Source organism: Cornus florida, unplaced genomic scaffold, assembly GCF_030987335.1.
Source record: "Cornus florida cultivar Cherokee Brave unplaced genomic scaffold, ASM3098733v1 CherokeeBrave_3.0.0_Hap2_Chr01, whole genome shotgun sequence".
NCBI classification, from domain to species: Eukaryota; Viridiplantae; Streptophyta; class Magnoliopsida; order Cornales; family Cornaceae; genus Cornus; species Cornus florida.
In genome coordinates this window covers 105,355,477-105,378,446 of record NW_026775571.1, presented here as the reverse complement: position 1 = coordinate 105,378,446, position 22,970 = coordinate 105,355,477, and the positions used below count along the sequence as shown (strand labels likewise).

Genomic DNA, 22,970 nt, shown 5'->3' with positions numbered 1-22,970 from the left:
CAAGGACACAAGATGCGTATCTTAAGTGTTACCTACCAAGTTTTATGCTCACCCTATTATTTAATATTTTTTTTCAGGAAACGGGAAAGAAATGGCGGATGACTTTCCACCACAGGCCTAATTTGGATTAGAAGGCTTTTTTTGCTATTTTTGTATTAAGTCCCATATTTTTTTTTTTTTTTTGTAAAAGCTTAGTCTGTTATATTCGATATAGAGGTTTGTGGACTCTTGTTATTATAATTATACTTATAGGCTGTAACTTTTGTATAAGCTGTCTAAATGTTGTAAAATATGGACATTTGATATTAATCTTGTATTTTGGGACTATAACTATGTTATCTGGATGATATAGTATGTGGTTGTACCACTATGGAATGAACTAAGTCAAGGCATGATGAATGGATGAAAGGGATATTGGAATGTATTATATGTTTATTGTGCTGGGACAGGTTTAAAATGCGTTTAAATAAGTTGTGGGAGGCCCATTTTTTCAAGGGAGGTCATGCCGAATTTTTTTTTTTTTAAATGGTAACAATTTAAGGTCGTTACAAATTTGGTATCAGAGCGATGGTTTGAATACCATTAGGACGACGGGTAGAGGCTTACCTAGGGTTGTCTAAGAAGTCATTTGCATTGTTATTTCCTTATTTGCAAAAGTGTTTTGCTATGTGAAAAAACATGCTTAACTGCTTACTTGCTTACGTGCTTATATGCTTATATTAATGTGTTCATTGCATAGTATTACATGCTAAATGTTTGTACAGTATCTTTTTGCGTTGAGTTATTCACGGTTGGATCTTAGTGTTATCGTTATTGAATTATTTTCTTTGTTTTATAGAACGATGTCACGGCGTGAGAAACCAAGAGAAGTTGGCCCTAGGCCAACAAGGGGTGATGTTAGCGAGAGTTCCAGCTCCAATCCGGAGGAGCTAAATGATAAGGACACACTTCTTAGGGAGGGATAATGTTGAAGCACCCGTAGAAGTGGGTGAAGGTTCTGTGGCACTGGAGTTGAATCGTTTGTTGCAAAATGCCGTGAGGGCAACGATTGCTACTCAGTCAAGTTGAGGAGACGCCAGCTCAAAAGCGTCTTAAGATCATTATGGGGTTTTCTCAGCTGATGTCGGTTATGTTTGAGGGCAGTGCGGATCCAATGGTAACAGATGACTACCTGGATCAAGTTGAGACTCAACTAATTTCAATGGATGTGATGGAGGATCATTTGAAGATCATCCTAGCTACTTATAAGTTTGCTAAGGATACCAAACTATGGTGGAAGTCAGTTACAAGCCGGTACAAGGTGGAAGAGATGAGTTGAGATAAGTTCAAAGAATTGTTTTATGAAAAGTATTTTCCAATTTCTAAAAGATGGGAGATAAAGGACCAGTTTCATAACCTTATCCGGGGTAATATGTCGGTGGCGGAATATGAGAATAAGTTTACTTCACTTTCTCGCTTTGCTCCAGAAATGGTGAGAGATGAAGTTGACAAGACTCGGAAGTTTGTTTTCGGTCTTAATGGTCGAATAAGACCGTTAATCACAGCACAGTTTATTAAGGTTTATTCTAAAGCAGTGGAAAGAGCTTTAATGCTGGAGGCTGACATTAAAGATAAGGATGCGAGAAGAGAGCAGTGGAAACAAAAGAGGGGTGCAAGGCCATCTTCAGAAGGATCTTCTTGGAAAAGGAACAAGGGCAGTCCATCTCAGTTTCAGGGGCAGCAGTCTGCACGATCCGCTCCTACCACTCCTTTGCCAGCTGGGTTTGATAGTAATGGAGTCGTTTGTTTTCAGTGGCAGCAGCCTGGACATTACAAGTCCAGATGTCCTATGAACTCGACCACAGTTTCTGCGCCATCGAGCGCTTGTTATGGGTGTGGCCAGTAGGGCCATCTGATCCGGGATTGTCCTACTTGAGGAGCAGGCACCGGTAGTGACTGAGGGTCACAGCAGAGGCCGTCACAATCGGCTACAGTTCAGTCAGGTTTCAAACCGCCACCACCACAGCCTGCCATGTTTTCTCAGGGTTCACAGCCAGTTAGTAAGGATACTCCTACTATGTTAGTGCAGCAGTCAGGTGTTTAGGTTGGCAGTCCTCAGGCTCAGGCACCATAGGGACGTGTTTTTGCACTTACTCAGGCCGATGCATCTTCCGGTCCATCAGTTCTTCGAGGTGTATTTCCAGTATTTGGTTGTTAGGCCCATGTTTTGTTTGACTTTGGTGCATCTCATTCTTTTATATCATCATCATTTGCACTTGCATCGGGATTAGAGGTCAGTTTCACGGATCGGGCATTGTATGTTGATACGCTAGTTGGGGTTTCAGTGTCTTTGAGCCGAGTTGTGAGGGATTGTTCCATTATGATAACTGGACGGACTTTTGTGTTTGACCTTATCCTTCTGGAGATAACTAGCTTTGATGTCATTCTCGGGATGGATTGTTTAGCTTCCTTTCGTGCCACGATCAACTGTTTTAGAGGTAGAGTCACAGTTTGCACTTCTGAGGGAGACTGTTTCTTTTTCGTGAGAGATCGGAGTGATTCCCACATTTCATCATTTTATAGAGTTCGTGGATGGAGTTGTGGTGATTACTTTTTGGCTAGCCTTATAGCCGAAGAGGATGATGTTGTGGAAGGAGATTATCCTGCAGTTGTTCGTGATTTTTTGGATGTGTTTCCCGAGGATTTGACAAAGTTGCTTCCACACCGAGAGGTGGAGTTTACTATTGATTTGATGCATGGTACCACGCCGATTTCTATGGCACCGTATCGCATGGCACCAATTGAGTTGGAAGAATTGAAGAAGCAACTTAATGACCTGAAGATGAAAGGTTTCATCCAACCGAGTGTGTCGCCGTAGGGCGCACCGGTCTTGTTTGCTAAGAAGAAAGATGGTTCTTTGAGGTTGTGCATTGATTACCGAAAGTTGAATCGTGCCACCATCAAGAACAAGTATCCTTTACCAAGGATAGATGATTTATTTGATCAGTTGAGGGGAGCCAGTTGTTTCTCGAAGATTAACTTAAGGTCTGGCTATTATTAGTTGCGGGTTAGGGATGAGGATATCCTGAAAACAACATTCTGTACACGGTATGGACACTATGAGTTCTTTGTTATGCCTTTTGGCTTGACTAATGCACCAGCGGCATTCATGGACTTAATGAACCACGTCTTTCACGATTACTTGGACTAGTTTGTGGCAGTTTTCGTGGATGACATTCTTGTGTACTCACGGACTCGGGAGGAGCACGAAGTCCATTTATGTATTGCTTTACAGATTTTGCGGAAGCATCGATTGTATGCCAAATATGAGAAATGTGAGTTTTGGCTACAGGAGGTGAAGTTTTTGGGACATGTTGTTTCAGAAGGTGGAGTGTCAGTGGATCCATCAAAGGTTGAAGCAGTTTTGAATTGGGAGCAACCCAAGAATGTTTTTGAGATTCGGAGTTTTTTTAGTTTAACGGGTTACTACCGAAGATTTATGAAGGATTTTTCTCGCTTAACAGCGCCTATGACCCGTTTGACCCGGAAGGGGATTAAGTTTGGATGGAATGAAGCCTGTGAGTCATCCTTTCAGGAATTGAAGACAAGGTTGACTACGGCTCCAGTGTTGGTGATACCTGAGCGTGGCTTGGGTTATATGATTTATTGTGATACTTCACGTGATGGTTTAAGGTGTGTGTTGATGCAGGATGGTAGAGTAGTAGCTTATGGGTCTCAACAGTTGAAGACTCACGAGCTTAACTACCCTACTCATGATCTGGAGTTGGCGGCAGTTGTGTTTACTTTGAAGTGTTGGAGACACTACTTGTATGGTGAAAGATTCGAGGTATACTCGGATCATAAGAGTCTCAAGTACCTTTTCTCCCAAAGGGACTTGAACAACAGGCAGAGACGATGGGTTGAGTACTTGAAAGATTACAATTTTGACTTGCAGTATCATCCGGGCAAGGCAAATGTGGTAGCAGATGCCTTAAGCCGGAAATCCCGTGGAACTTTGGCTAGTCTGGCCATTCGGAAGTGGAAGATGCTTAAAGATCTGGCAGAGATGGGATTACACACGGAGGGGCAATGAGGCCGTATGGGTCATCATTGACAGATTGACCAAGACGGCTCACTTTTTGCCTATTAAGGCAACAGATGATGCAGAGAAGCTTGGTGTTCTTTATATAAAGGAGATTATAAGGTTGCATGGAGTTCCAGTAACCATTGTTTCAGATAGGGATGCCAAGTTCACTTCGAAGTTCTGGAAAGGACTTCAAGCAGCGTTTGGCTCAGCGTTGCATCTGAGTACGGCATTCTATCCACAGACTGACGGTCAATCGGAGCGTACTATCCAGATTTTAGAGGATATGCTTCGGGCATGCGTGCTTAATTTGGGTGGTAGTTGGGAGGATCACCTTCCACTTATTGAGTTTGCCTACAACAACAGTTATCAGGCGAGCATTCAGATGGCTCCATTTGAGGTGTTGTATGGTAGACCTTGTAGGTCTCCTGTTTGTTGCACTGAGGTAGGCGAGACAGGCACCTTAGGACCCGACATTGTACTCGAGACTACTGAGAAGATTAAGTTAATAAGACAGAGGTTACTTACAGCTCAGAGCCGACAGAAGAGTTATGCGGATAAGCGAAAAAGGCCGTTATCTTTTGAGGTGGGAGACCATGTTTTTCTACGGGTTTCTCCACGGAAGGGATTGATGAGATTCGGGAAAAGTGGCAAGTTGTCGTCACGATTAATTTTGAGATTTTGGACCGTGTAGGAGAGGTTGCCTATAGACTTGCTTTATCGCCACAGTTAGACAGGGTCCATAATGTTTTCCATGTATCGATGTTACGGAAGTACGAGTCAGATCCATCTCACATTTTGAGTTGGGTTGATGTAGACATTGATGAGGATGTTTCCTACGAGGAAGGACCAGTTCAGATTATTGACACATAACAGAATGTGTTGAGGAATAAGACGATACCAATAGTGAAAGTCCTTTGGAGACACCACGGAGTCGAGGAGGCTACTTGGGAGCTCGAACATGAGGTTCGCTCCAAGTATCCAAAGTTGTTTTCTTCTCCAGGTATGTCTTGATTTTGGGGACAAAATCTTTTTTAAAGTTGGGGAGAATGTAATGTATGTGTCTAATATATATATATGTGCATATGTGTATATATTTGTATGTGTGTGGGTAATTTGAAGAAAAAAAAAAAAAAAAAAAAAAAAAAAAAAAAGAAAAGGTCAAAGGGTGGTGGTGGGACCCACCATTCACTCACTTTTAATGGTCTAGAGACCATTTCTTTTCCTTCATTCTTTCTCCCCATCACTTTCTCTCTTCCTTCCTTCTTCATTATTTTCTTTTTCACTTTTGTTTCAAGCTTTGAGACTTGATTTCTTCCTCATTTCTTACCGGATTTGAGTGTCGTTTGAGGCAAAACAAAGCCCACGACGAGCTCTACACGCTAATGTAAGCAATTTCAGATTTTGTGCTTCCTAGGGAGTTCGAAATTAAAGACCCACTTTCAAGGGTTTTGTTCAATTTAAAGTAAGGGCTCTTAATCCACAATTTTCTTGCTCCTGTGTGAATTACATCTTCTAAATTGTTACAGGACATGCTTATTTGTGCTAATTGTAGTTTAGAAGTAGTTAGAACATGTGTATGTGGTTATGTGAGATCTTGTATTAAATGTTTTATGTGAAAAACTTGCCTATGTGATGATTTATATATGTTAGTTAGGTTAGATGTATTGTTGTATAAGAACATGTTGAAATTCCTTGTGAAATTATGTCTTGCTTACTTAAATTGAGTTGGTTGTGGAATGATGAGTATATTCATGGTACTAATGCACTCATGCACTTACATTGGGCATGAAATGAGAGAAATTGTTTTGGAACAAAAAGGGGAAATTTTAGGAAAGTGATTTGATGAAATGTTTTTATGAAAACCCGGTCGCCGCCGAGGTACCAAAGAGCCGGAGTGTTAATATAGCCTAGAAGGGACTAGGGAGTCGCCCTAGCATGGTTGAGCTATCTGAGCCCTCGATGACGTTGCTGGGTTACCAAAGGTCTAGGGACATTAGCCAATCCTCCTCTCGTGACACTGCGGGGTCACCAAAGGGCGGGTTGTATTAACAGTTTGAAAGTGATGGTTTGAAATATGAAAATGATGAGCGACATCGGCATGCATTTGCAGTCCATGGAATTGTATTGTTTGCACTTGAGTTTGGTTGAAATGTTGTATTATCCCGACATTGTATGATCCCTATTCCTATTGATCTATTCTTTGTATGGATTCACAAGGACACAAGATGCGTGTCTTAAGTGCTACCTACTGAGCTTTATGTTCACCATATTACTTAATAATTTTTTTCAGGAAACGGGAAAGAAGTGGCAGATGACTTTCCACCACAGGCCTAATTTGGATTAGAAGACTTTTTTTGCTATTTTTGTATTAAGTCCCATATTTTTTTTTTTTTTTTGTAAAAGCTTAGTCTGTTATATTCGGTATAGAGGTTTGTGGACTCTTGTTATTATAATTATACTTATAGGCTGTAACTTTTATATGAACTGTCTAAATGTTGTAAAATATGGACATTTCATATTAATCTTGTATTTTGGGACTGTAACTATGTTATCTGGATGATATAGTATGTGGTTGTACCACTATGGAATGTGCTATATGTTTATTGTGTTGGGACAAGTTTAAAATGCGTTTAAACAGGTTGTGGAAGGCTCATTTTTTAGGGGAGGTCATACCGAAATTTTTTTTTTTTTTAAATGGTAACAGTTTGCGGTTGTTACAGACCAATACATGGCTCATGTTGCGACGGGTAACAATGCAACAGGGAGGGTGTTGAAGATGACTTAAATGTCGTACCTATTGAAACCAACTAAATTCAAAAAATAATTTATGGAAGATTTTACATTCATTAGAATGCTTATTGAAGATTATAGAAGAAAACCCTATAATTATCCAAGATTTCAGATACACTAGAATGCTTAACTAATGTCAATTTCAACTAAAGAACATCATAATTTACACTGACAGATGACAAATGAAAGAATTAAAAATTCTTAAATTTATGTATGACATTAGTTATTCAGCACTGTGTAAATACTTTATTTGGATGGTGAAGGTGATCAGTGTGCCTATTTATTAAACTTTACAATATTTTTTTTTTTCCTCATAAATATCAAATAATTACTTGTTGGCGCATACATTTAAAACCTAAAATTTTGGATAACACATTGGTACCTAATGAAGCCAACTAAGTTCAAAAAATCAATTATGGAAGATTTTACATTCACTACAATGCTTATTGAAGATTATAGAAGAAAACCCTACAATTATCTAAGATTTCAAATACACTGAAATGCTTAACCAATGTCAATTTCAACTAAAAAAATATCATAATTTACACTAACAGATGACAAATGAAAGGATTAAAAATTCTTAAATTTATGTGTGACATTAGTTATTAAGCACTGTGTTAATACCTTATTTTGATGGTGAAGGTAATCAGTGTGTCTATTTATTAAACTTCACAATGTTTTTTTCCTCATTAATATCAAATAATAACCTGTGAAATGTGTAATTGGCGCATACATTTAAAACCTAAAATTTTGGATAACACATTGGTACCTAATGAAGCCAACTCAGTTTAAAAAATCAATTATGAAAGATTTTACATTTACTAGAATGCTTATTAAAGATTATAGAAGAAAACTTTACAATTATTCAAGATTTCAGATACACTAGAATGCTTAACCAATGTCAATTTCAACTAAAAAATATCATAATTTACACTAACAGATGACAAATGAAAGAATTAAAAATTCTTAAATGTATGTGTAACATTAGTTATTCAGCACTGTGTTAATACCTTATTTTGATGGTGAAGGTAATCAGTGTGCCTATTTATTAAACTTTGCAATGTTTATTTTCTCATAAATATCAAATAATAACCTGTGAAATGTGTAATTGCCGCATACATTTAATACCAAAATTTTTGGATAACACATTGGTACCTAATGAAGCCAATTCAGTTCAAAAAATCAATTATGGAAGATTTTAGATTCACTACAATGTTTATTGAAGATTATAAAACAAAACCCTATAATTATCCAATATTTCAGATACAATAGAATGCTTAACCAATGTCAATTTTAACTAAAAAATATCATAATTTACACTAACAGATGACAAGTAAAAGAATTATAAATTCTTACATTTATGTGTGACATAAGTTAGTCAGCACTGTGTGAATACCTTATTTTAATGGTGAAGGTGATCAGTGTACCAATTTATTAAACTTCGCATTGTTTATTTTCTCATAAATATCAAATAATAACCTGTGAAATGTGTAATTGTCGCATACATTTAATACCAAAAATTTTGGATACCACATTGGTACCTAATGAAGCCAACTCAGTTAAAAAAAAAAAAAAAAAATCAATTATGGAATATTTTAGATTCATTACAATGCTTATTGAAGATTATAAAAGAAAACCCTACAATTATCCAAGATTTAAGATTCACTAGAATGCTTAATCAATGTCAATTTCAACTAAAAAAATATCATAATTTACACTAACAGATGACAAATGAAATAATCATAAATTCTTACATTTATGTGTGACATAAGTTAGTTAGCACTGTGTCAATACCTTGTTTTAATGGTGAAGGTCATCAGTGTTCTAATTTATGAAACTTCGCAATGTTTATTTTCTCATAAATATCAAATAATAGCCTGTGAAATGTGTAATTGCCGCATACATTTAATACCAAAATTTTTGGATAACACATTGGTACCTAATGAAGCCAAGTCAATTCAAAAAATCAATTATGGAAGATTTTAGATTCACTACAATGCTTATTGAAGACAAATGAAATAATCATAAATTAAGTTCTAAATCTACAATGTTCAGTTCAAAACAAAAATTTCACTGTATTTTGAACAAATAATGAACAATACTATTAAATGCACAATATTAATAACATATATTAAGACTTCCCAACCATCAAGCATTAATTAGGTCAATTGTAGATACCAGCTCAGGTCCATTGTAGATTTATTTCCTGTAGATGAAGAGGAGAATCTTATTGAAGAAATTACCAATTTCTGGAAGGAAATCACTGCAATCTGGGTTTTGATTCAAAAAGGGAAATAAAAAAAGTAAAAATAGAGTAGGGAGGAATTAGGGTTTTAAATAAAAAAGGAATTCAAAAGCAATATGTTTTTTATGGAACAAGGAGATACGAATTAGGGTTTGGATTAAAGAAATTAAATAGAAATAATGAACAAAACGAAAAGAGAAGGAGGGAAATAACAAAACCAAAAGGGAAGGAAAGGAAAGTGAAAGTGCAGAAGCGGGGGCGGGTGCGCCAAACTTATTTCAACTTTCCTTTTTATATTTTCTTTCTTTTTTTTTGTGTTTTTTTTTTTTTTTTGGTTTACAGTTGGCACGTTAAGTTTTTTGTGCCATTTGTGGACTTTTTTTTCTTGTACCAAACCAAACACGGCATTAGGCACTGAACTGCTTGGGACTGCAAGGGATTCGGGCCCATCACAATATGTCAGTTTATAATTAGTGCATGATATTATATACTTATTAAATCCAAAGCAATTAAATTTTTCTCAAAACAAAAGAAGAAAAATTATAATCAAAATTAGGATTTTATTTTATTTTTGTATTGATGAAGACACAAAGATCTAATCAAAATTAAGTTTTTATTTTCGTCGATGGTTAGGCTGTATACACAAAAGACATCATGAGTTTCAGACTAATGGTTCCCATAACTCAAATTTTTACAAAGCATTGAACAAGAATTGGGCTATGGAGGTAAATGACGGTTTGTTACAGAACTACGTACCATAATCCCAATGTATTTCAAAAATGGATATCAAACGAAAGACCAAGAAAAATGGAATAAAGTTCTTATAATTAAATCCTTACTGAAATTTCTACTTTTTGTTAACAATTGTAGAGACATAATAGCAATCTATGGATAGTGATGAGACCAAACAAAAAAAGAAAGGACCAAGTTTAAAAAGAGAGTAAGTGGGTCAGGTAAAGTTTAATAAATATGGGATCATGAAGAGAAAAGGTGTTGTATATCTTTTCGAAATTCAAGATGTGTTCGTATCATTTAGCTTCTGCTGAAGGTTCTTTAATAATTGTTTTATAATTTTGAATAATTCCTTTATATTTTCAAAAGAATTGAACAAGAATTTCTTCACACTGAATATCAAATTTAAGACACAAACAAGAACTAATACAATATAGAAACTCCATAATTTGTAGTATCATTTTATTTCCTCTCCACCTCTAGACCAAACCCTCAACAGCAGCTCACATTCTTTAGAACCTAGAATTGCTAACTTTTTAATCCTTAGAAATATAGACCAGACGTGTACTAGAAAAAGAAAAAATAAAATAAAATAAAATTTTCCGCCGAGAATTGCTAACTTTGTTAGCTGTGGGGTTTAGCATACCTTTCCTTAGATGATTTTGTGAGTTTGTGTCTAGATCCAAATTCTGGTATGTACAGATTTGTATGTTTATTTATGTATACATTAGATGATTTTGGCATTTTCTTCCATATGCTTTATACGAATCGGTGAGGATTTACTTTCTAACAGTGAAAAGGAGGTGATGTGTGAATTGGTTAACATTATTGTGTTGGAGTGTTTTTTATATCTGATAAACTATTGATCAATGGTATTTGGAAATAGATGAAAGAAACATCAAAGTTTTGAATCCCATGTATATACATATTGTATGTTTTGTCATAGACTTAATTAATTAATTAATAATTAAAATAAGCTTATTTGATGAATGCATCTAAAGATAAAAAAGACAAGACTAACAAATTTAGGTTGTTATATCTTTTTAGGATTTCTCAGCAACCAATGTAGCATTAATCATGTCTATAAAATTGGTACTACTTGAGTGCTAATCCTGTTTGGTTATGCTTATTTTTTGTGTATTGGACTATGACTTCTTGTTTTCTTTTGTACTCGTTGTATTTGGGTTTTTGAATTTGGCTTCTTTTGCCTTAGTGGGGCTGGGGTTTCCATGACTTTTGTATCCCCTATTGTATAATTTTGGCTTTGCCATTTTAATTTTAATAAAATAACTCAACGCCTACCTCGCAAAAAAAAAAAAAAAATACTATTTCGGATCTTTACGTTTTAATTTGTCTTTTTCTTTTTATTTTTCATGTTCTTTTTCGTCTCTGAATCAGATCTGCTGGGTCAACTTGTGAACATGATCTATCATGCATAGAGCTTATTGTCATTAATATCTAGAACATAATTTTTAAGTTACTCACAGTTTACAGCTTTAAGGTGATTTGGTTTTTGTTAATTTTTTTAAATATATATATATATATATAATTAGTGCAAATGTTGTTAGTATCATTATCCCATGCTGGACCGTAACAACATGTTAGTATCAACTTGTGCAAATGAGTTTGGGTATTCTGGGCCGGGCGCTTGGCGTGGCACCGGATCAAGGACTGGGTTTGGCTCTGATACCAACTGTAACAGGTGGGCGCTTGCCCATTTACCCAAAAGCTCGAACTGTTAGGTAAGGCTGCATACCCACCCATTTATACCCAATCTATTTCCCATCCGATTCCGATGTGAGACAAAATGACCCTTGTTACAGATAGCGCCAACAATAGCATGATAGTATGAGAAAGCTAATACTTCATTTTTATTTTTATTTTATTCTTTATTTAAGGGTTTCTTGTAGTGAATAAGCATAAACGTATAAAATTAATATCAGAAATTATAGAGTTTAAATTAAACACTTTAAGTAGTAATGATTGACTGTTAATTTCGCAATAAGTTATCGCAATAAGTTATCGTGAGCCAGTTGAGCAGCTGGTTAATGGCCATAAGTTAATTTTGCTTTGACCATCAACATGGTTAGGATAAAGCAAAATTAACTTATTATTCTGATTCTGCTTTGATTAGTAAAACATCTGTCCCTAAACAATATCTTTATGTTATCTGAATACCTAATTTATTTGTAGACAATTCTTAAACAATCTCTTCCTTTGAATATAATTGAGGGGGGCTATTTATTTGTATCAGTAAAGTATCAATAACACTACCTCAAATGGTACCTAAATAATAAGTTATTTGATGCCAATAATTTACTTTTTTTGTGACAGGTTCCTATAGAATATTTAGGCAAATTGTGATGGATAAAGAATGAATGCACATCTCTAACAGGTTATTATATATAGTAGATTGTGTTTATAAAAGTTAATATTGTTTACAATAATTTTAGGTTTAATTAAAAGTTAAAGCTTTAATTTTATAGAGTCGATCCAAACTATTTAAAAGGAGCACGGAGGTTTGCTGATACAGCTCAAGCAAATGCAGGGCATCCAGATAAGATTTTATGCTCTTGCAATCGGTGTCTAAATACAAAGCACGAACAATTTGACATGGTGTATAGGCATAGAGTGGAATATGGAATTGATCAATCATACACGGTCTGATACTTTCACGGGGAAAATCTGAGTGAATCCCCCCAACATGGAAGTGATGAAAATGATCTTTAAATGCCATAGACGTATCAGATGTATAGAAATATTTTCTTTGAAGGTGACAATGATGATGTTTCAGATCCTACCTGCGAAACAAGAGAGGCCGAGTTTCAAAAGAAATTGGAATATGCTGAGACCCCTTTATATCATGAATGCTCAAAGTATACAATTATGTCTGTAATTGCTACCTTATACAAGCACAAAGCAGCACATAACTTATCAGACACTAGTTTTGACGTACTTCTTAAAATGATTAGGGATATGCTTCCAGAAAATAACAAACTTCCTGAGAGCTATTATGAAACGAATTTTTTTTTGCAGAATTTGATTTGTGATGTGAGAAAATAGATGCTTGTAAGAATGATTGTTGTCTGTTTAGAAAAGAGAATGAGCACATAACTAAATGCAAAAAATGTGGTGCTTCGCAGTGGAAAGAGAATGAACATACTAAGAAGGTTTAAGATGGTGTCCCAGCTAAGGCGTTGCGGTACTTTCCAATAGTACCAAGGCTTAGAAGAATTTTTCAGTCCCCTGAAATGGTAGAACAAGCAATGTGATGTGACCTAAGTCTCGATCGTCGCCAGTTTTGATCAAAAGGGGAACATTGTCTGAGCCGTGTATATATCGACTGTATATGTTTTTTTGGATGTGTTTCTTCTGTGTAGGTGTGTGTGCATAATAGTTTTTTTTATTATTTTTTTTTTTACAGCCATACAAAATATACTAGCTGGAATAAGACCCACGTACAGATTAGATAAAAAAATTCACTTTCTACCACGGGGCTCACCCGTGGTTGAATATAATTTCTCCCACAGTTTTTCATTCACCGTGGTAAAAGATCCTTTTTACCACGATTTTAAAATAATCGTGATATACTTTCTACCACAGTTATTTTAAAAACGTGGTAGAAAGAGCCTTCTACAGCGGTTTCGTGTGAACCATGGTAAAAAGTGCGTGGTAAAAAACCTTTTTTTTTTTTTTTTTTTTTTTTTTTTGTAGTGAGTGAAGTGGGTCAGGTAAAGTTTGAGAAATATGGGATCAAAATGAAAAGAAATGTATTTCTTTTTGAATTTCAAGATGTGCATCGTTGATTTAAAAATTATTCACCATTTGCGGGTCACTTACATGAATTTGATTTACCCTATGTTGAAGGTTCCTCAATAATTGCTTTATAATTTGGGTTAAATGCAAAAAAAAATAAAAACCCTAAACTATTGGAGTTTTGCAAGAAACCCCCCGAACTATCATTTTGTTGCAATTTACCCCATCAGGTCACCGAAAAAGGCAAAAGACAGCTTTGCCCTTACTATAAAAGGATGCAGCTTCAAATATTGTCATCTTAACTAGATGACGTGGCAAAGAAAATCTTAGGAATCAATGAGATATTGTCGCACACCAAAGAGATAAAGTCTATTATCTCTTTTTACTCCATCATACTTAGGGGTGGCAATTCGTGTTCGTGGATCGTGTTCGTGTCGTGTCGATGTAAGGGTACTATACTAAATAGGTAAACCAAAACCCAACTAATTTAATAATCGTGTCAAGAATCCTCAACACTAACCCAACCCGTTTATTAAACAGGTAAATGTGTTAACCCGTTTAATGATCTGTTTATCAAAATGAGACATTTAATATTTAATTAAATACTAAATAATAGAAAGAAAAAAAATTGTCATAATTAACCCAAATATTCAAAATAAAAAGAAAAATCATAAGGCATAAACAAGATTTATGTTGAAATGACTTAACTACACATAGTAATTGGGTTTAAACAGATAACATATTACATATGTTATTTTCACAATTACAACATGTTGAGTTAAATGGGTCATAAACGGTTACACGGGTTAAACTCCTCAACCCTACCCCACATGGTTAAGTAAACGGGTTAATCGTGTTGGCCCTTTTATGACCTAAACCCGTTTATACCAAACCCAAACCCTTTTAACTCATGTCGTATTGTCGTGTCGTGTCGTAATTTACCACCTCTAATCATACCACCTACCCACTTATTCGCGCCATACACAAACACACAAGCCATTTGTGGAGGTCATATATGTTCTTCGTTCTCTGCCAACATAATCGACCCATCATGGGGGTTGTGAAAGCCATATTCAGGGAGACTCTGAACAAAGGGCAGCAAAACAATGGTGGGGTGGCATCAACATCAACCCCAAACCAACACCACAAACCCACTGCCACCACCCCACCTCCACCACCACCATCATTGTCGACGTCTGATTCACATGGCTGGAACTTCATTGTTCCTACACCACCACACACTGTCAAACCCAATCACCCATTGCCACCACCCCAGCTTCGCCACCACCATCACCACCACCTCGATCACTTCCATCAGCGCCACCACAACTTCAACCAATCCAACCGTGATGGAAACTTCCGCAAAACCGAATCAAACCCACCACCACCCCATCCAGCCACCACCATTGCCGCCACCTCACCAACCACAATCTTACTTTATAGAAACTTAATCAATTCATAGAGAATCATCAAACCCAATCGAACCCAACAAACCTACCCCATCACTCCCATTTCTGACACTACCAAAGAGAAAAATGTTACCTTTCAGTTGAGCAATCAAGAACCGGAAGTCACAAAGTGGGTACACCATGACGAGAGTGACACAAATTGTTCAAACACGAATCAAAATTAAGGAGGTATGTCCAGCACGAACCAATATTAATGAGAGGTATTGAGAGAAATGAGGCTGATCTGGGCCTTCAATTTTGTGATTGCAGACAATTAATACTCATTTTTTTACAAATAATACCACATAAATAAAAATTTATGTTAGTAATACACACACACACACACACACACACACACACACACACACACACATAAATACATATATTGAACCTTACACAACATACACAAACAAAGAAGGAGATTGATACAACCAGAGCCCAGTGATGAACAAAATGCTAGAGAGAAATTTGTCGATCTTTCCAAAACACAGCCTAATAACCCTTTAAGGTCATAACTGACACGTGTCCCCTGCTGATGTATGTTACCGATAACAGACAACGCCGAGGATGTCGGTGTGAAGGCAAAACAAAGCGTCCCGGCGAAGTCAACTGATATCAGTAATTCTTAGTCGGTAATTCCAATGACTTTCTGTTCGGAAAATGAAACAACACCTTTGGAACCATTACACTCTTTCTCGCTGATAGTTCGTAAAAAGTGTCAAACAACGCCATGCTATTAGTAGACGGAAAGCTCTTCATTCTATTCACGAACGCGTCACAGAGTGAGTTGTATACCTCAATCTGCAACCGAGTCACGGCCATTCCCGAGCCCTAGCAGTTGCAGAGTTGTCAATTTGGGAAATATTTGGTTAAAGGCTTGTTTGGGTATGGCTTTGTTTTAAGAAATGGTTTTAGGTGTATGTAACCTTGGAAATTAAGGGCATTATTGTCTTTTCATGCTTCTAAGGGCATTGTGGTCATTTAAAATGAAACTCCTAATTTTAACCGTCAAATCTCACCGGTCCTTGGCCGGATGGGTGATTTGCAATAAATTTGACTCGCACTGAATATCAAATTTAAGACGCAAACAAAAACTAATACAACATAGAAACTCCATAATTTGTAGTATCCTTTTATTTCCTCTCCACCTCTGGACCAAACCCTCAACAGCAGCTCACATTCTTTAGAACCTACTAATTAAGCATGGCCCCTGCATGCTCCTGCACCACCTTCTAAAGCCAAGTTCACGTGCCGATGCTCAATAAGCATCGCACCGATGAAAAACCAGATCACATAGACCCCTCCGATCCATAGTTGTTAAAGGCTCAAGGCGCATAAAAGCGCAAATGCCTCCTGGAGCCTGAGGCGCAAGGCGCAAGGCGAGGCGCGTGCCCGACTGAAGCAAGGCGCACGTTGGAAAAAAAAAAAAAACAAAACCCACCCAATAAAGTATTAAAGATGCAAATCATGCAATAGTATATAGAAAGATGTAAAAGTCAACTAAATGAATTACTTAAGTTAAATATTCAACATAAAGATGCCAAAACCAAGTAAATCAAGTACTTGAGTTCAAAACAGTGAATAATTAAACATATTAACATAAAGATGCAAAAGTCAACTAAGGAGAAGTATAAGATAAAACTAAAACAAACATAAACATCATTCTTCCTAAGAAGACAACACCAATGAATCTAAATATCATCCTCGTCATCAATAAGCATAACATCATTTTGATCGTCACGAAATGATTCATAATTCTCAGGATCCTCTTCTATCTCATCTGAATCATCCTCATCCTCATCCACAAGTCGAACTGAAAAACTTCCTGCTCCCTTTGTTGGTAACTGTGAACTAGAACTAGATTTTGATCTAGTAGACCGTTGCGGCCTGCTTGCCTCTCCAATACCAGCAAAATTAGCAACATCACCCCATGTCAAGGAATCATCTTCATAGACTAGATCATGTTCTGCATCAGAATCATCCATCCTCCCCGTTAACCACTCGTTGCTCTCATCAATGTCATCGAGTAAAATGGGATCAAGAGTGTCACGCATATTATATCGACGCCTCAATGCTCTATTATATTTGATGAACACTAAATCATTCAACGTTGTTTGAGCGAGCCTATTTCTTTTCTTGTTATGAAGCTGCAATAAATTCAACTTTAACTAATAAGTATAAAAAATTAAAATTTTAATTTTCAACAATTAAATTACAAACCTAGTTAGTAAATACTAAATAGTATATACTTACATGCTCAAACACGCTCCAATTTCGTTCACAACCAGAAGAGCTGCAAGTAAGGCTTAAAACCTTTATAGCAAACTTTTAGAGAAGTTTTGTTGACTTGCCATAAGCTTCCCACCAATTAGCTATTAAAAAAAAATTAATAATGATGTTTAGCAACTTTAGCTTCATCTTTCTATCGACTCTATTGTCAAAATAATTTTAACACTTAGCTATACTAACTTAATATACTTTACCACTTTACCTGGTCCTCGTGTACTTCTCTGTCTAATAGTAAAGGGATTACCAAAGAGGCCCTCAGCTTTAGAATATAAGGACAGCTCCTCAGTAATTTTGTCTTGGTCTTTGACATCCGGGACTAACCTTGCAATGCATGCATACAAACCCTTTGCAATCTCTTCATCTTCTTCAATTTTCGAATTTGAATAAAAGTATTCTGGGTTCAAATAATAACCTGCTGCATGCAAAGGGCGATGAAGTTGAACATTCCACCTCTTATCAATTATTTCAAAAATATCTGAGTATTTATCTTCTACTCCCCCAAATGATTTTGCAATGGCTTCTTTAGCCCTATCCATAGCCGCATAAATGTATCCCATGGGAGGCTTTCTCTCGCCATCAACTAATCTCAAAATCGGAATAAGAGGACCGGAAACCTTAAGGCTAAAGACAATGTTGTTCCAAAAGGAAGGCATCAAAACATAAGAAGCAACTCTTTTACCAGCTTCCTCTTTCGCCCATTTACTACGATTCCATTCTTCTGAAGTAAACATCTTTCTCAAGTTATTCTTTTGCTTGTGAATACTTGATAATGTGATGAAACATGTAGCAAATCGAGTCTTAGCAGGCCTAAGCAACTCCTTTTTGTGAGTAAAGTTCCTCATAATGTTCAACAACTTTGGTCGCATATAAATATAACTATTCAACTCCACTGCCCTTTGCATTGTTCTAGAGATGGACGGTATTTTCCTAATGTCTTCCAACATCAAGTCTAAGCAATGAGCAGCACATGGGGTCCAATACAAATGTGGGTGTTCTTTATCTAACATCCTCCCTATTTGAAACCAAACGGAAAAAAGAAAAAATGATATAAAGAGAATGAGTAAATCAAAGTTGATTTAAATTATATATTTGTAAAGAATGTAAACTCTAAAAGTTATAAACATTGAACATTCTTACCGGCATACTTATTGCTTGACTCACTATCTGTGACGACTTGGATGACATTTGCTACTCCAATGCGGTTCACAAATTTATTAAGTAAGTCAAACATCTTGTCACCATCCTTTGAAAAAGAAGAAGTATCTATCGACTCAATAAACATGGTTCCCCTTGGACTATTTACTAGGAAATTAAGCAATGTTCTCCCTCTCTTGTCTGTCCACCCATCTGCCATTAATGAACATCCAAATTTTGACCACTCCTCCCTATGGTCATTCATCAAAGCATTGGTATTATCCAATTCCTTCCTAAGCAAAGGAACTCTCACCTCATGATAACTAGGTGGTTTCATGCCAGGACCATATTGTCCAATTGCTTCAACAACCTCGGCAAAGCTATCATACTTAACAGCATTGAATGCAATTCCTGCATTATACATCCACCTTGCAAAAGCAGCACACGCTCTTCTTCTCAACTCTTTCTTGCATGCAACATTAATGGCTGTTTGTTTTCCCCCTTCCTTTCTTTTTTGTATCACAATTTCCGGTCTGGGAGTGAAATATAAATCAATCGGTCCCTTTTGCTTTTGCATCTTTGAGGAATTGACACTAGCACTGCCTGCACTAGCTACCCTTTTTCCCCGATTGCTAACTTCCATGACATCATCCTCATCCTCTCCATCAATGAAATTAATCTCATTACTAGGTAACAAATTCATTTGTTCTTTTTCTTCCTTTTTCTTACTCATGTACTCTTTGATTTCTTCTCTAACACTAGATGGGCATCTTGTGCATGCACTCACATTTCTATATCCTCCAGCTAAGTGTTGCTTAGCCCGATAAATACCTCCTTTTGTAACTTTTGCACAGAAGTTACAAGTGACGGCATTTGTATCTTTCGGATTCTCTAAATGTGAGTAATTCCATACCGGATCCTTTCTTGAACCTTCACTAGGCATCTTTTAAAGTTCAAACTACAATCAAGTTCAAAAGAAATTATGTAAGCTACAAATCAATCTAATTTTCTATAACTATAAGCACCATGATTCATTCTATAACTATAACAACTAAACATACTTTCAATAATAGAACCTAATTATATTATATGAAAATAATATAACAGTAAACAGTTGCTATTTACAATTTGCGATTGTCTTTTATAATTTAGACTTTAGAGTACACTTCACTAATTATTTCATTTTAACATGTTAGAATGATTCAATGGAACAAATACAGGCATACAATTTGGCTGCAATTGTGATTAAGCAAAGTAACTGCAGAATGTGTTGGCTCAAATTGGGAAATAGATCCGTCACAGACTCACAGTCACTCTCTACGTGGAGAGAGCTGATAGATCGGTTTGGAGCTAATTTTTATGGATTCAGTATTTCAGTGTTAAGTAACTTAAGTTTGATGTTAATAAATTTGACTTCAATTTGGTGTTAGTTGTTAACTGGACAACTTCTTCTCTCTATCAGTCTATCTCTCTGTATTTGGTATTTTGGTGTTATGTAAATTCTGTATAGATTAGAAGCTTTGTATTCCTCTGCAAATTTTACAAGAAAATCAATTAAATACCTTCTGATTTCAATAATTTTTTTTTTTTTGGGTAACCCGTAACCAAGAAAAAGAATTACATTCAATCTGTCACATACAGGCTACAACAATCCAAAAAAAAATAAAAAATAAAATAGCAAGTTTCTTTGAACAGAGTAATTGGTAATCGCATTTTGAATTCTTGATCTTTTGAGAAAGTGGCATATGAAATGATTGTCACTTGCCCAAAATAAAGGTTAGAATCAATCTGTTGGGGTAACTGAATGACGAGGTTCTTTACAAAAAGGTTTAACCAATCTACTTCCCTCTTTAAAGTTCCAACGTTCTTGTTTATGTCAATTATATACCAACAACTAACTTGAATCCTTGAAATTTATAAATTCGAACTATATATATACATATAGAATTCCTGATGGTTCGATTGATACTTGATATATATAACTTTCTTGGTTACTTGATACTTCAGTGCTATGAATTATGATATGGTTCGATTTAGTTATCAAATAATTTCATTCACCTTGTTAACCTTGAAATTTATAAATCAGAACTATATATATACATATAGAATTCCTGATGGTTTTATAATTCTTCTCTGTACCTTAATAGCTACTCAAGAAAAAAAATAAAATAAAAAAATAGAGAAAAAAAAGAAGAATAATAAAAAATAAAAAAACTGCCAAACTCGACTCTACAGTCGGTCGAGAGAAGAAAAGAAGAAGAAAAGTAAAAAAAAAAAAAAAAAAAAAAAAAAAAAAAAAAAAAAAAAAAAAAAAACTGAGACAGATCACAGATCCGAGAAGAGAAGGAGAGAAGAAGAAGAGAAGGAAGAGGAGAGAAGAAGAAGAGAAGAAGAAGAGAGAGAACGTACCGGCAGAGTCGCGGTGTCGCCGACGACGTAGATCCAGCAGATCCGACACAGATGACAGATCCGAGACCGAGAGTAACTGTTGTCCAAGACTCCAAGTCGTCGCCTCTGTGATCTCTGTCTCCGACTTTGTTTTGGTGTTTGTTCTTTTGTTTTTTGTTTTTTTAATGTGGTAACAATGTGTTATAAAAGTAATAATATAGAAACAATAAAATAATAAAACAAATCAATAAAGTCAATAAACAAACAAAAGTTAAAATATTACAACTTCCATCAGGCGCGCCTTTGTATCGCCTGTAGCCTTGCGCCTGTAGATAAAAGGCGCTCGCCTTCTGCAACCCATGCGCCTTAAGGTTCTAGAGGCGCTGAGATGGCGCCTGGAGGCGCCTTGCGCCTCCGGCGCCTTTGACAACTATGCTCCGATCACTGCATGAGTCATGTAGACTCGGCCCAACCCATTGACGGACTCCAGTAACTTGCGATTCAACTCGTTAGCACATTTCCCATTGAACAACCCTTTGTGACCATCATCACAATATATTGCTGATGGCAAAACCCTAAAACAGACCATAGAAAAATTTCTAGGCACCACAACTTCAAACCTCGTCACTAGGTACAAGCCCTTCAAAATGCTTGGCCATTTCAACATGACCTCTTATATAGTTTCTAAGGTTAGTTACACCATGGCTTCTTAGCACAATCCATAGCTTCATGGCTTGAAATCCCGACTTAGGCCTATTTGCCAGTCTTTGTTGTCCACCACCAGCTTTGAGTCAGTGGCCTTGTTCCTCAAGTACTCAGGGTATGTTGAGAGAACCTTGACAAGGGCACTTGGGTCTTTAACCCAAAGGCAGCAACAATCAAGGCCAGTCAACAACCATTTGTGTGCATTGAAGCTAAATGAGGTTGCTCCTTCTACTCCATCAATGAAGCGCCTGAACTCCGGGCATATGCATGCACTCCCGGCAGACGCCGCATCCACGTGAACCCATATGCCATGTTGTTTTGCAACATCACATATTGGTCCTAATGGATCAACAGCATTTGATAAGGTAGTCCCAATTGTGGCACATATATACAATGGGATTAACCCCATTTTCACATCTGACAGTATTGCGGACAGCAATGAATCTGGAGATTGCCCGAATTCCATAGATTTTGTCGTTGAGATTGCTCGAAAATTCTTGGGGTGGATACCTGTTAATTCGAAAGTAATTTTGAAAATCTGCATATCACTAGCATAATCAATTTATAACTTGCATGACAAAATTTTAGTGTGTAAAAATGTGTCTAGAAAGTTTAAGTGACATGTCTTTTAGTAGTAGTATTCTTAGAAGCTCATGATTACATAAATGGTCAACTTTAGGTGTTCTTATCAACAGCGTTTGATTTTGATGAGGTAGTTGACATTTTACATTAATTTTTTTGGAATTTCAATTTAAAGACACGAATTTCGTACTACAAAATGCAGCATCAGTATATTTGATAAAAGAGTATAAAGAATTTGCTTATCAATACCAGCAATGTGAGCTGCTTTCAGGAATGAAGAATGGGTTTGATCGGAGCCATAAACGACTAGCTTCCCTGTGTTTTCTTTACCAATTTGGCTTAGCTTTTGATCTCTGGCGGCGGTTAGAGTGCACACAATGGCCTCACAAGTACCACCATGAATGACACCCCCACCACCACCACTGAAATGGAATGACTTTGGAAGCTTGAGCAACTTTGCAAGCCAATCCATGACTATATTCTCCAGCTCAGTCGCAGCCGGTGACGATTGCCAATTAAATGCAACCACATTAAAGCCGGATAAGAGCATTTCGCCGAGAATACCAGCAATGCTTGTGTTTATTGGGAAGTAAGCAAAGAAGTTCGGACTTTGCCAATGAGTTAGACAGGAATAATATCAGTCTCCACATCTTGGAGAATTGTTTCAATGGGTTCAGGGTTGTTTGGGGCGGACTCTGGCAAACGTTGCCGGAGATAACCCGATTCGACTTGGCTTCGGATCGGATATTTCTCGATGTTCTTGTAATAGTCAGCTAGGAAATCAATGACTAGGTGGCCTTGTCTCCTGAATTCTTCAGGGTCTAGTGGGTTCATG

General features: G+C 36.5%; 2 pseudogenes; both read right to left on the bottom strand.

Moving 5' to 3' along the window:
• Positions 1 to 15,845: 15,845 nt before the first annotated feature.
• On the bottom strand, positions 15,846 to 22,970 carry LOC132311805 (tyrosine decarboxylase 1-like; annotated as a pseudogene).
• On the bottom strand, positions 16,543 to 18,248 carry LOC132311814 (uncharacterized; annotated as a pseudogene).